This window comes from Apodemus sylvaticus, chromosome 1 (genome assembly GCF_947179515.1).
Source record: "Apodemus sylvaticus chromosome 1, mApoSyl1.1, whole genome shotgun sequence".
Taxonomy (NCBI): domain Eukaryota; kingdom Metazoa; phylum Chordata; class Mammalia; order Rodentia; family Muridae; genus Apodemus; species Apodemus sylvaticus.
The window spans coordinates 40,601,157-40,612,160 of NC_067472.1; the positions used below are offsets into that span (position 1 = coordinate 40,601,157).

At 42.6% G+C, this 11,004-nt stretch overlaps 2 protein-coding genes across 2 annotated transcripts in view; one reads left to right on the forward strand and one right to left on the reverse strand.

Annotated features, from left to right (window-relative positions):
* Window positions 1-188, reverse strand: part of Cemip2 (cell migration inducing hyaluronidase 2) — a 74,343-nt gene extending 74,155 nt beyond the window's left edge. Inside the window, exon 1 of the mRNA XM_052188323.1 lies at window positions 93-188. The gene's annotated coding sequence lies outside the window, so the exon portion shown is untranslated. The remainder of the gene's footprint in view (window positions 1-92) is intronic.
* The window catches only part of Gda (guanine deaminase), a 680,631-nt gene that overhangs the window by 264,357 nt on the left and 405,270 nt on the right, over window positions 1-11,004 (forward strand). The gene's annotated exons all lie outside the window — the stretch shown is intronic.

Genomic DNA, 11,004 nt, shown 5'->3' on the forward strand with positions numbered 1-11,004 from the left:
TACCCTCAATAATATCCCGCAAGCAACCCCCCCCCCCCCCCCGCACTCAAAACTTTCTGAGCCTCCGGTCTTGTCGCCTCGACTGCCCCCACCTGGCCAGCAAGGGAGCTGGATTCGTAGCCCTCTCCGCAGAGGCAGTGTGTCTTGACTTCAGACGGGTCTCCTGTTCTCCCGTTCTTGTTGGGAGCTTGGAGCAACCCCAGCATCTCACACTAAGGCCAGAATAAATATACCTAGGTCTGGACACGCCTTCTGCCCAAGCTACTCTAGAGTGGCTGAAACTTGCAGGGGGCGGAGATGCAACACTGAAAGCCAATCCTCAGCCCACCCTACTCCAGAATATACTGGCTGGGTGGCTTGAGTAGCCCCGCCACCACCCGGTCCCCTGGAGGAAGTTGCTCTGGCAGAGGAAAAGCCTTTCCTGCAGCAAAGGGCATGACCTGACTTGGTCTGTCAGACCCACGGGGTCTGGAGCTAATGACAGCTGCCAGATTGCCAAATCCTGACAATCACCATCCTCCATTTAATTCGGAGTTGGAAGTGCCTCTGCTGGGGAACTGTTTCAGTGAACACTGTACAGCCAGGACTGTTCACTTTTCAGGCTTACCGTGGTTGTTACTTGTTTGTTTGTTTTCTCCCCCTTCCAGTAAAAATTTAACAATGTAACCATGACACACCAGCAGACAGGAAGGGGAAATACACTATTTCCAAGGTTTGGTTCAGGACCTCGTAGAACTGAATCAATGTTTCCAGGCTGGGGTCAATAAGAATCCCCTGAGATCCTGAAAAACTTGGATTTGCCTCAACAAAGTTCTGTGGACTGAGTCAGAGGAGTCTGCAAATGTAAATTTTGGAAATGCTTCTAGATCCAACCCACAGTTAACTAAAACCTTGGAAAGATGCACCGAAGGAGCAGCTCTACATACTTCTGAGAACTCACAGAATCCTTACCCATCTGCCATCTCCAGTCCCAGTCTCTTTTTTAGGAGAGAAAATGGGACAACTTAAAATAATAGAGCAGACAGTTAAAAAAAAAAAAAAAAGCCCTGTGGTGGGAGGCAGAGACAGACTGATTTCTGAGTTTGAGGCCAGCCTGGTCTACAGAGTGAGTTCCAGGACAGCCAGGGCTACACAGAGAAACCCTATCTCGAAAAATCAGAAAAAAATAAAGTAGATGGTTTTCTATGACAAACTAACTGTAAAGGAGGAGAAAGGACACTTTTGGTGGCCTCAATGGGAGATGTGTAGAACTTTAGAGGGATGGGAGGCTGGAGCATGGCTTTCACTCCTCTTCCAGAGAATCCAGCTTCGATTCCCAGCAACCTACAGAGCAGCTCATAACTGTCTCTAATTCCAGTTCCAGGGGATCCAATGCCCTCTTCTGACCTCAATGGTAGGTACACAGACATACATGCAGGCAAAATACTCATACACATTTAAATAATAATAATAATAATAATAATAATAATAATATAATTAAAATATTGAATTTAATTAGGTAAAATATTAAATATTTTAATTAAAATAAAAATAATAAAAATATTTTTAAAAGAGAAGAGAGGCAGGCCACCCTAATGTATAGATACACACACACACACACACACACATACATCTATGTATATGATTCTAGTCCTGGAACCTACTGGGTATGGAGATGTGGTTAAGGTAAGAGTCTTGACTGAGAGATTTATCTGAGTTGCCTGAGTGAGCCCTAACTGCAATCATACTTACAAGAGGAAGACAGAGAGAAATTTAAAACATAAAGGTGTGGAAGTTTCATGGATAGGGAAACAATGGCTGATAAAACCAACCAGAAGTCAAGGAGGTAAGCAGCCACCAGAAGCTGGAAGGGTCTAAGGAGAAACCTCCCTGGAAGCTGACTACACTAGTGTAACAGACTTCAAATGTCAGAGCTCTAGAAACACAGGAATCCATTTGTTGTTCTAGCCTATGGATTGTGATGATGTGGTTTTAGGCAACCTGAATCCGGACGTATGCCAAATATATACAAAGTGTCCCTTCTGGATCTTTATTAAGCACTAAGCATTTTGGTTGGGGTTCAGACATATTATATTAATCCCCCTGGAAGTGATTATGCCAATGTGACACTAAACCAGGAATGTTTAAATAGCTTCTACAAGAGCATATTAGAATTAAGGCGGCCAACTTTTCCGTAGCTATAAATAGTGCTCACGAATTCATGTAAACTATTTTAAAAGAGGTTTTGATTGTGAAGAGCTCTTCCACCATCTGTATTCCTTACCAACCCAAGGAAAATGGATGCTGAGAGTCAGGAAGATTAGGGAGACAAAACTCTCTCTTCTGCTCAGTTTTCAGGTGAAACTAAAACTGCACTTAAAAACTGAAATCTGTTAACAAGGAGTTTGGGGACATTTTTTCATAGACCACCTTTGAGAATTTATATAAACTTTGTTTTAGATGCTCATCTCAAACATGAAAAGAAATCAGAAAAGACTGATAAGAAAGCTGCAAAGGAGATAGAGTGGGAACACACACCCTATTGGTGAAATTGATCATGGTTCCCAGGGAAGCAGGTGCTGAGACAGAGGAGCGGGATGTTGGTTAGGCCTGCCCATCAAGTGGTCCTGCAAATCGAGGGGTCCAGAAGCAGGTGGGAAAGGAGAAGCTATGCACCAGTGTGCTCCCGATGCGCACCACCAACCCCACTGGAGGCATTCTGGCTAGCATGGCCCGAAAAATGGGTCTAAAGCACTAGGTGTTTGGACACTCTTCTGAAGCAGCCATTGGACCTGGTCCGTCCTGGGAATACCACCCACTTAGATGGTATGTGATGTCCCCACTACTATGTTCAAAGCATCAGGGAGTGAGGCGATGCTCAGAGCATGTCCTTCATCCTTAACCCTGTCATGACTATGTCTTCACTGTCTTCAGGAAGGATAGCCCACTGTTAAGACTGAGAGTTAAGACTGAGAATCAGATTATTTGGATTAGAACCAAGGTCCACAGCTCACTAACTCTGGACGAGATACCCAACCTCTCTGGGTTGCACATTTGCATTTCTAAAGAGGAATAGTAATAGTACCTAGCTGGTAGAGTCATTGTGAGACTTAAACACCATGACACTATAAGCAGCTTACCTATGGCACTCAGAAGTTCCCATCCGTGATTTGCTCTTCTTTAGCTCTCCAAGATTAGGCTAAACTGAAATATTAAATCAGGTAACTTTCACAGTGTTTTTTGGTTGGTTGGTTGGTTGATTGGTTGGTTGGTTGGTTGGTTGGTTGGTTGGTTGGTTGGTTGGTTGGTTGTTTGGTTGGTTGGTTGGTTTTGTTTTTGTAGGAGTCAAGCACAGAAACTGGCTGCTCTTGGAACCCAGGCCACACCTGAAGGTCATAGATAAATTTTAGCAAACACTACCCACACAAAGTTAAAACATTCTGATGTTAAAAAGTGGCACTCACCCTCTAAATATGCTTCATTTTTTCAAGCTTCTAGCGTGTGTGTGTGTGTGTGTGTGTGTGTGTGTGTGTGTATGTGTGTGTGTGTGTGTGTGTGTGTGTGTGTGTGTATGAGAGAGAGAGAGAGAGAGAGAGAGAGAGAGAGGCAGACAGACAGACAGACAGAGACAGAGAAAGTCAGAGAAAGAGACAGAAGAGCTCTTCCCTGGTCTCTCTGAAACACCAGTCCTCATCTTCCATAACTTAGTAGCACCAACTGTTACCACAGCTGCTGTTTTTTTCTGATGGCTAGCAAATGTCACCTTCTTGGTGAACCATCCCAGGGACAGCTATGGCTTCCCCTCAGTGCCAATGACCCACTACAAGCTTGCTATGTCCCTGATCTAAAGACTTTGATGTCCATTAAGTCTCAGCCTATCTGGTCCCATCCTGCCTACTGCCCACAGTTGGTGGACTGGACACCTAAAGACTCCAAGGGTCATGATTAACCTTTATTCATTTCTACAACCTCAGATTACAGGGCTTGGCAACAGGCACTGCCTGCCAGGTACAGGAAACTGGAGTTGCCATTGAGAAGAAGGGAGGGGACCTCATGCTGAGTCAGGGCGCATCCAGCACCTGTGTTCTGTTCGGGAAGACTGTCACTACCTCCCATTTTGCAATGCCCAGCTTTAAACCTTTTGAAGATGGACCATCACTTGACTTCCATCCACTCTTCCTTTTGCACCTTTCCTCCAGCCTGTCAGAAGTTCCATTCCTTGGAACACAACTTTCATCCTGTGAAGGTCAGAAAGATCGTTGTGGAGTTGTATCCTCCTGGTCATACTTGTTCCTGCTAGCACCAATGCATGGGTGTGGAAATGACTCATGGGAAAGGTGTTGAGAGGCCATTTCCCTCCACACCTTAATTCTCAGTTTTAGAAACACCCCCTCGCCCATCCACTGGGTGCAATAACATTACCGAATGTTACTGTGACCTTTCGCCACCATGGTGTAACTTCGGGTCTACAGACCATCTTTTCTTTATGTGTTTTCTTGTGTCCAGCCAACTACATTCTCATACTTTATTGGTTACTAATGAAGGCTGCTTGCTTCCTGTTGAGCTTTCTGGCCATTTGCCTTAACTTATGATGTAAGCAATTCCTTAGTGTTATTAAAATTCTGACACAACCTTTTTACAAAAAGAAAAAAATATGTATGTGTTCTATTTCAAACTTCTAAATCCTATTTGATTGATAGGAATTAAATTAAATCTCTTTTATCATTAAAACAAACAAACAAACAGGATTTTCTACTCTCAGGAAAAGGTAACCACATGCAACATCTAAAAGAAAAAATTCACACAAAATATTGTGTTATGTAGTATGTGTATGTACGTGCTGTGTTAATGTATCTCAGGGTATGCACATGTGCACACTTGGAGTCTGGAAGTAGACATTGGGGCTTTTCCTCTGTCGCTCTTCATTTTATTTTATTTTTTTCAATAGGGTTGTTGAAGTTTGGTCTGTTGTTATGTATTATAATGCTAAATACTGGTTTCCCCCAGGGACAAGGAAATCTTCATGACGCTATGTAACCTGGCTCCGAAATTTAAAACCATTGGTTGAATACAGATGTTACAGCAGTGGAAGAGAGGAAGGTGGGATTTTGGTTCCTGGGCTTGGGGTCTGAGGAGAGGCCACAAGTAAGAAGAGAGAAGAAGGTGGAAAGAGGAGACGATGCCATGGGGTAGATGAATCATGAACCCCTGGCCCTGATGGTTGGCCAATTGGAGTTAAGAGCAACCCAGTTGGAATATGGAAATGTATAACTTGGGATTATTGGTAGGGAGGTAGATAGTGATAGATTGACGGGTAGATTTCTGCCCAGCTCTAGTGCATCTTATATGCACTTATTATAAATATAAAAGTTGTGAATCTTTTATCTGAGAACTGATCAAAGGTGGGGTAGAAACTCTGAATTGAGATTAATACGTACAGGATCTTTTACTGAACCTGGAGCTCACTGATTGGCTAATCTAGCTGGCCAGCCAGCCCCCAGGTTCTACATGCCTCCACTTCCCGGCACTGATGTTTCAACCGCCCAACTGCATCTGCCTCCCTGCATGAATGCTGAGGATCTAAAGTCAGGTCCTCAGGCTGTGCAGCAAGCATGTTACCATATGATAAAACATCACTCCAACCCCTATAGAACATGCTTAAGTGATGTATCTTCCTAATTTACTTTTTCTTTTTTCTAGGGTTTTTTTTTTTTCTTTCATGACTTACACAGTCACTTTTATATATGTGGTATTCTTGGTGGCTGGTACCCAGACCTAAGAATTTGCCCTCTCACTGATTCTCATTCGACTGTTGAGGACTGCCCTTGAAAAGGGTTATGAGTTATTTCAGGTCATTTGGCCTAAATGAAGTTGTTTCTGTAGCTTAATTTGGATTAAGATTTTCTATCAGATGTGCCTAAGATACATAGCATACAACCTCATTATTCCTCTTTGCTATGCATTTCATGATGTCTGTAAAGAGTAAAGGACGTAATAACTGTGGCATCTCTTAGTATGCTCGTATATATGCAGTATACTGAGAGATTGCTAATAAAACAATGAACTTGTATAAGAATAGAGAGTTTATATACATATATAGGTACATATGTACACACACACACACACACACACACACACACAAGGCTCATGTGTGCAAAGCTCACTGTCAAAGGTGGTGATGGGAGATCTGAAGGAACCTACAAGAACTAAGGCCAAGGGAAGGATCAAGATTAGATAGGGGGATTCGTGTAGTTCTCTCCTATCAAGACTCTGAGGTTAGCTCTGAGGAGCTAAGGGGAGTGGGTAAGACTAGCGCCTGCAAAGCTGGGGGTTCCTGTCTTGCCATGTGGTCTCCAGCAAAAGCTCCTGCCTTCTGATGTCTCCTCCACCAAGCCTGTCACCAGCTCCCAAAACTGGGGCCTCTTTCTTTATAAGCTGCCCAGGTGTTTTGTCATAGCAACCAAAAATGGAGTGACCCGGCACATAAATTTCAACTTGGAATAAAACCAGTATCCTAAATCACATATTATCGCCTGGATTTTATTCCTTCCTTCCTTCCTCCCTTCCAGGCATCCAGAAAAAAAAAAAAAAAGTATAAATCCACTCTGCCTAGAAAGGTTAAGTTCCTATGTTCTCTTCAAGCAGGAGAATTAGAGGGGGAAAATGTAATTTCCAGTAATGTGCCACTATTGAAATTACCTCAAAATATATTATATAAAAGCTCTCCATGTTTCCCAGAGTTATTACTAAAAACCAATTTAAATGCAAAAGTTGTAATGGATCCCCTCAACATCACATGGTCCTTTGGGTGGAAAAAGCATTCTCTAGGAATTGGAAGCTCACCTTGACTTGGAAAATCATAGTTAATAAATGTTTAAAGTTACCATTCCAGTTGAATTCCATGATTTTTGAATTACTTTTCTATATTTCTCCCTGGAAAAAATATAAGGGTGAGACTATTTTGAAAGACAGTCAAGATCACTAGCCTACTACATGTAAAGAAGGGCATATTGATGGATTTGATGGCGGAAGCCCTTGCCTGGAGTCCATGTGTATCAAAGCATCATGTGTATGCTCTCAGTATACACTATTTTTATTTATAAATTGTGCCTCAATAAATCTAGCTAAAAATTACTTAAATAATATTAACAAACTAACAAAATTGTCAAATGTATATATGCATATATATGTATACACACAGTCAAATATATGTATATATATATATATGTATATATATATATATGCCATTTAGAAAAAAGTGAAAAGCATGATTTTTATATTCCATTTGGATATAAATATTTACCACATGCAGCCAGGTATGGTAGCACATACCTTTAATTCTAGCACTCAGGAGTCAGAGACAAGTATATCTCTGAGTTTGAAACCAGCCTGGTCTACTGAGCAAGTTACAGGACAACTAGGGCTAGAGAAAAAAAAAGCTACATAATTAATCTAAGGTTCTGAGATGCTATCATAAAAGCACTGTTCAAATGTTTTAACATTTGTTAAATTTGTTAAAATTTGAGGAAGGATTTCTAAACCTTTTTATTGTCACATTGTTACTAAATCTTTTCTAGATGAGCTAAATACTGCTCAGAACACTCAGAGAAAGCTCACTTAGTCATTCAGCAACCATTTGACGTTGCCCCCTATACTAAACACTGGTAGATTCCGGAAGGTCAATGCAATCACAAAACCATATTTTTATAGGAATTTGCTAGTTACTTTTGTCTACTTTACACAAACTGAAGTTACTGGGAAGAGGAAACCTTGCCTCCATTATTGGTCTATTGATTTGCCTATAGGGTGTTTTCTTAATGAATTATTGATCGGTTAATCGATTGGTTGGTGTGGGAGGACCCAGCCAGTCCTAGGCAGTGCCAACCCCGGACAGGTGGTCAGGAGGTACGTAAGAGATCAAGCTGAGCAAGCCAGTGAGCAGGGCTCCTCCGTGGTCTCTGCTTCAGTTCCTGCCTCCAGGTTTCTGCCTTGAGCTCCTAGCCTAGCTTCCCTATAACCTGTAAGATGTAGTAAAACCTTTTCTTTTTTCCACAAGTTGCTTGTGGTTGGTGTTTTATCACAGTACCAGAGAATCAAAGTAGGATAGGATCCCTCCTCCTGATAAGAGCAAACTGGGCGGAGACCATACCTCCACAGGAGAGTTTTGGCTGAGTGTGTACAAGGCCAGGGTTCTATCCCTAGCACTTGGTAAGGGAAGAGGGCTGGTATTAGCTATGCCTCTGTTGCTGGAATTAAACTCCAAACTCCATAACCAAGGAGACCTATAGAAAGCACAGTTTACTTTGGCTCACGGTTTCAGTTGTTTAGAGTCAGTAAAGGCAGTGAGACATGTCAGCCAGCAAGCAGTACATCAGCCTGAACGGAAAATTGAAGGCCTGCATTCTTTACCACAATCATGAATCAGAGAGCGAATTGTAAGCGCCACAAAGCTTTTCATCTCAAAGTCCATCCACAGTGTCACACTTCCTCCAGCAAGACTGGGCCATCTAAGCATCCACAGACAGTGCTACCAACTCGAGACCGAGTGTTCACATAGCTAAGGTCTCGAGTATCTGGGGTCTCAAGAAAATGGCCAAGGCAGCAAGGCAACAAGGCAAAAGTTTGCATCTGCAGAAGGACACAGAGCTGTGCTAAATCAAGCAAGCAAGCACACCCACCAGGCATCCAGATAGGATTTTATTCTAAACTAAGGGGGTGCTGTGCCTCGCACTGAGTGATCAGAGCTCAGCCTGGCGTTCTTACACTATTGGCTAATACTGAGCAGCACAGTTTCTAGAGAGAGATGAAATTCAAGCGTGTATTTTGATTTCAAGAAATGCAGACCTTAGAAGAATTTGAATCTCTGCCAAGTAACTTCTTCACAGTTTAGGGTTTTGTTTTACTTTACTTTTTTAATGGAGTTTTGTCTTCTTTAACCCTTTGATAAGAAAAAAGCAACGCATTCTACTTAAATTTCCCAAACACTGATGGTATCTCTCAGGCATTCACATTTTTTATGAGCTCCCTTTCCCAATCGACTCCTGACTGGCCGTATATCTTTCTTTCTCTGTCACATAGTTCTAGAAGGAGATCATTTGCATAGAGGGACAAGGCTTGGTAGTGGAAGGGGAATTTGTAATATCATGGACAGGGAATGCTTCTCCCAAGCTGCGATAGTTAATCTGAGATCTAAAGGAAGTTACTGACCCTGCAGAAGAGAATTTTGACAAGGAAGATAAGCTGTGTTGGTAAAAGAGCTTGGGGTCTGGAAAGCCAGGTTCAAAACACTGAGCACCTGGGAAAGGCCAGCTACAAAACTCTTTTGCCTAACTTCTGTCTGAGCAGCCCTCTACCCAGAAACCACAGTATACCAATGGAAGTCATGAATGTACACTTATTTCTTGGACAGTGTTTTGCTCTGTGTAAAGAAATGTGAAAATACTGCTTAGTTGAAATTTAGCAATAGCTTCATAAATGCCAGGCAGGAGTCTACATCACTGGCAGCCCAGGACACATTCTGCTAGAGACAGCAGATGATAGACCGTTGTGTCTCCACTCTGACACTGGCCTGAGAGGCTGTGTGTAGGGAAAGAGGACTACAAACAGATATGAGAGAAGATCCAGCTATCCCAATATTCACCTGAGCCTGGTCCTTCTGACCTATATATAAATTCACCCAGGAACATTGCAGCTGAATCCAAGAAAACAAGCAACAAGCTGAACTCATAGTTTTCTTTTCCTTTCTCTTTAGAATCAGTCTCACTCTGTAGCCTAGGCTGATCTCAAACTCTCCATCCCCCTGCCTCAGCCTCCTACATGCTGAGATATGTAATCTCCAGAACAAGTCTCCATTCCCAAATCAATCAGTACGTCTTAAATAGAGGTGATCTTGTCTCCCAGAAAGTATTTTTTGCAATATGTGGAGGCACTTTTGATTTTTTTTTCACTCAAAGGGTTTGGGGGTAAATTGCTACTGGCATTTAGTGAATATAGACTAGGAAAGGTCCTAAACATTCCTCAACCCATAGTATCAGGCAAAGACTGGCCCAAAGTCTCAAGGCTACCTATGTTAAGAAACTCGGGCCTAATTCTAAGTGAGGTAACCCAATCACAAAAGAACACACATGGTATGTACTCACTGATAAGTGGCTATTAGCCCGATGCTTGGACTACCCAAGACACAATTCACAGATCAAATGAAGCCCAAGAAGAAGCAAGAACAAAGTATGGATACTCTGGTCCTTCTTAGAAGGGGGAACAAAATACCCACAGAAGGAGATACAGAGACAAAGTGTTGAAGAGAGTCTAAGGGAAAGACCACCCAGAGTGATCCACCCCATATATGGTTACAAAACCCAGACACTATTATCGATGCCCGAAAGTACTTGCTGACTAGAGGCAGATATAGCTGTCACCTTGGAGCCTCTGCTAGTGGATGACAAATACATAGGGGGACACTCTCAGCTAGCCATTGAACTGAGCACAGGGTCCCCAATGGGGGAGCTAGAGAAAGGACCCAAGGAGCTGAAGGGGTTTGCAGCACCACAGGAGGAACAATGATATGAGCCACCCAGTACTCCCAGAGCTCCCAGGGACAAAAACATCAACCAGATAGTACACATGGTGTTACCCATGGCTCCAGATGCATAGGCAGCAGAGGATGGATGGCCTTGTTGGACATCAAAGGGAGGAGAGGCCCCTGGTCCTGGAAAGGCTTGATGTAGGGGAATACCAGGACTGGGAAGCAGGAGGGGGTTGGTTGTGAAACAGGGGAGGGGAGATGGCTTATGGGACTTTGGGGGGATGGGGGGGGGGGAAACCAGGAAAGGGAAAATCATTTGAAGTGTAAATAAAGAATATATCTAATTTTAAAAAAAGAGGAAACAAAAAAGAAACTCTGGCCTAAACAAAATGATTTCATATAATTTTTGAAAAGGTCGTTGACACACAATCCTACATAGAAGTCATGCCAATATATTTTACCAAGGGCATTATATAAAAATCCTATGTTCTATCCCTTCATTG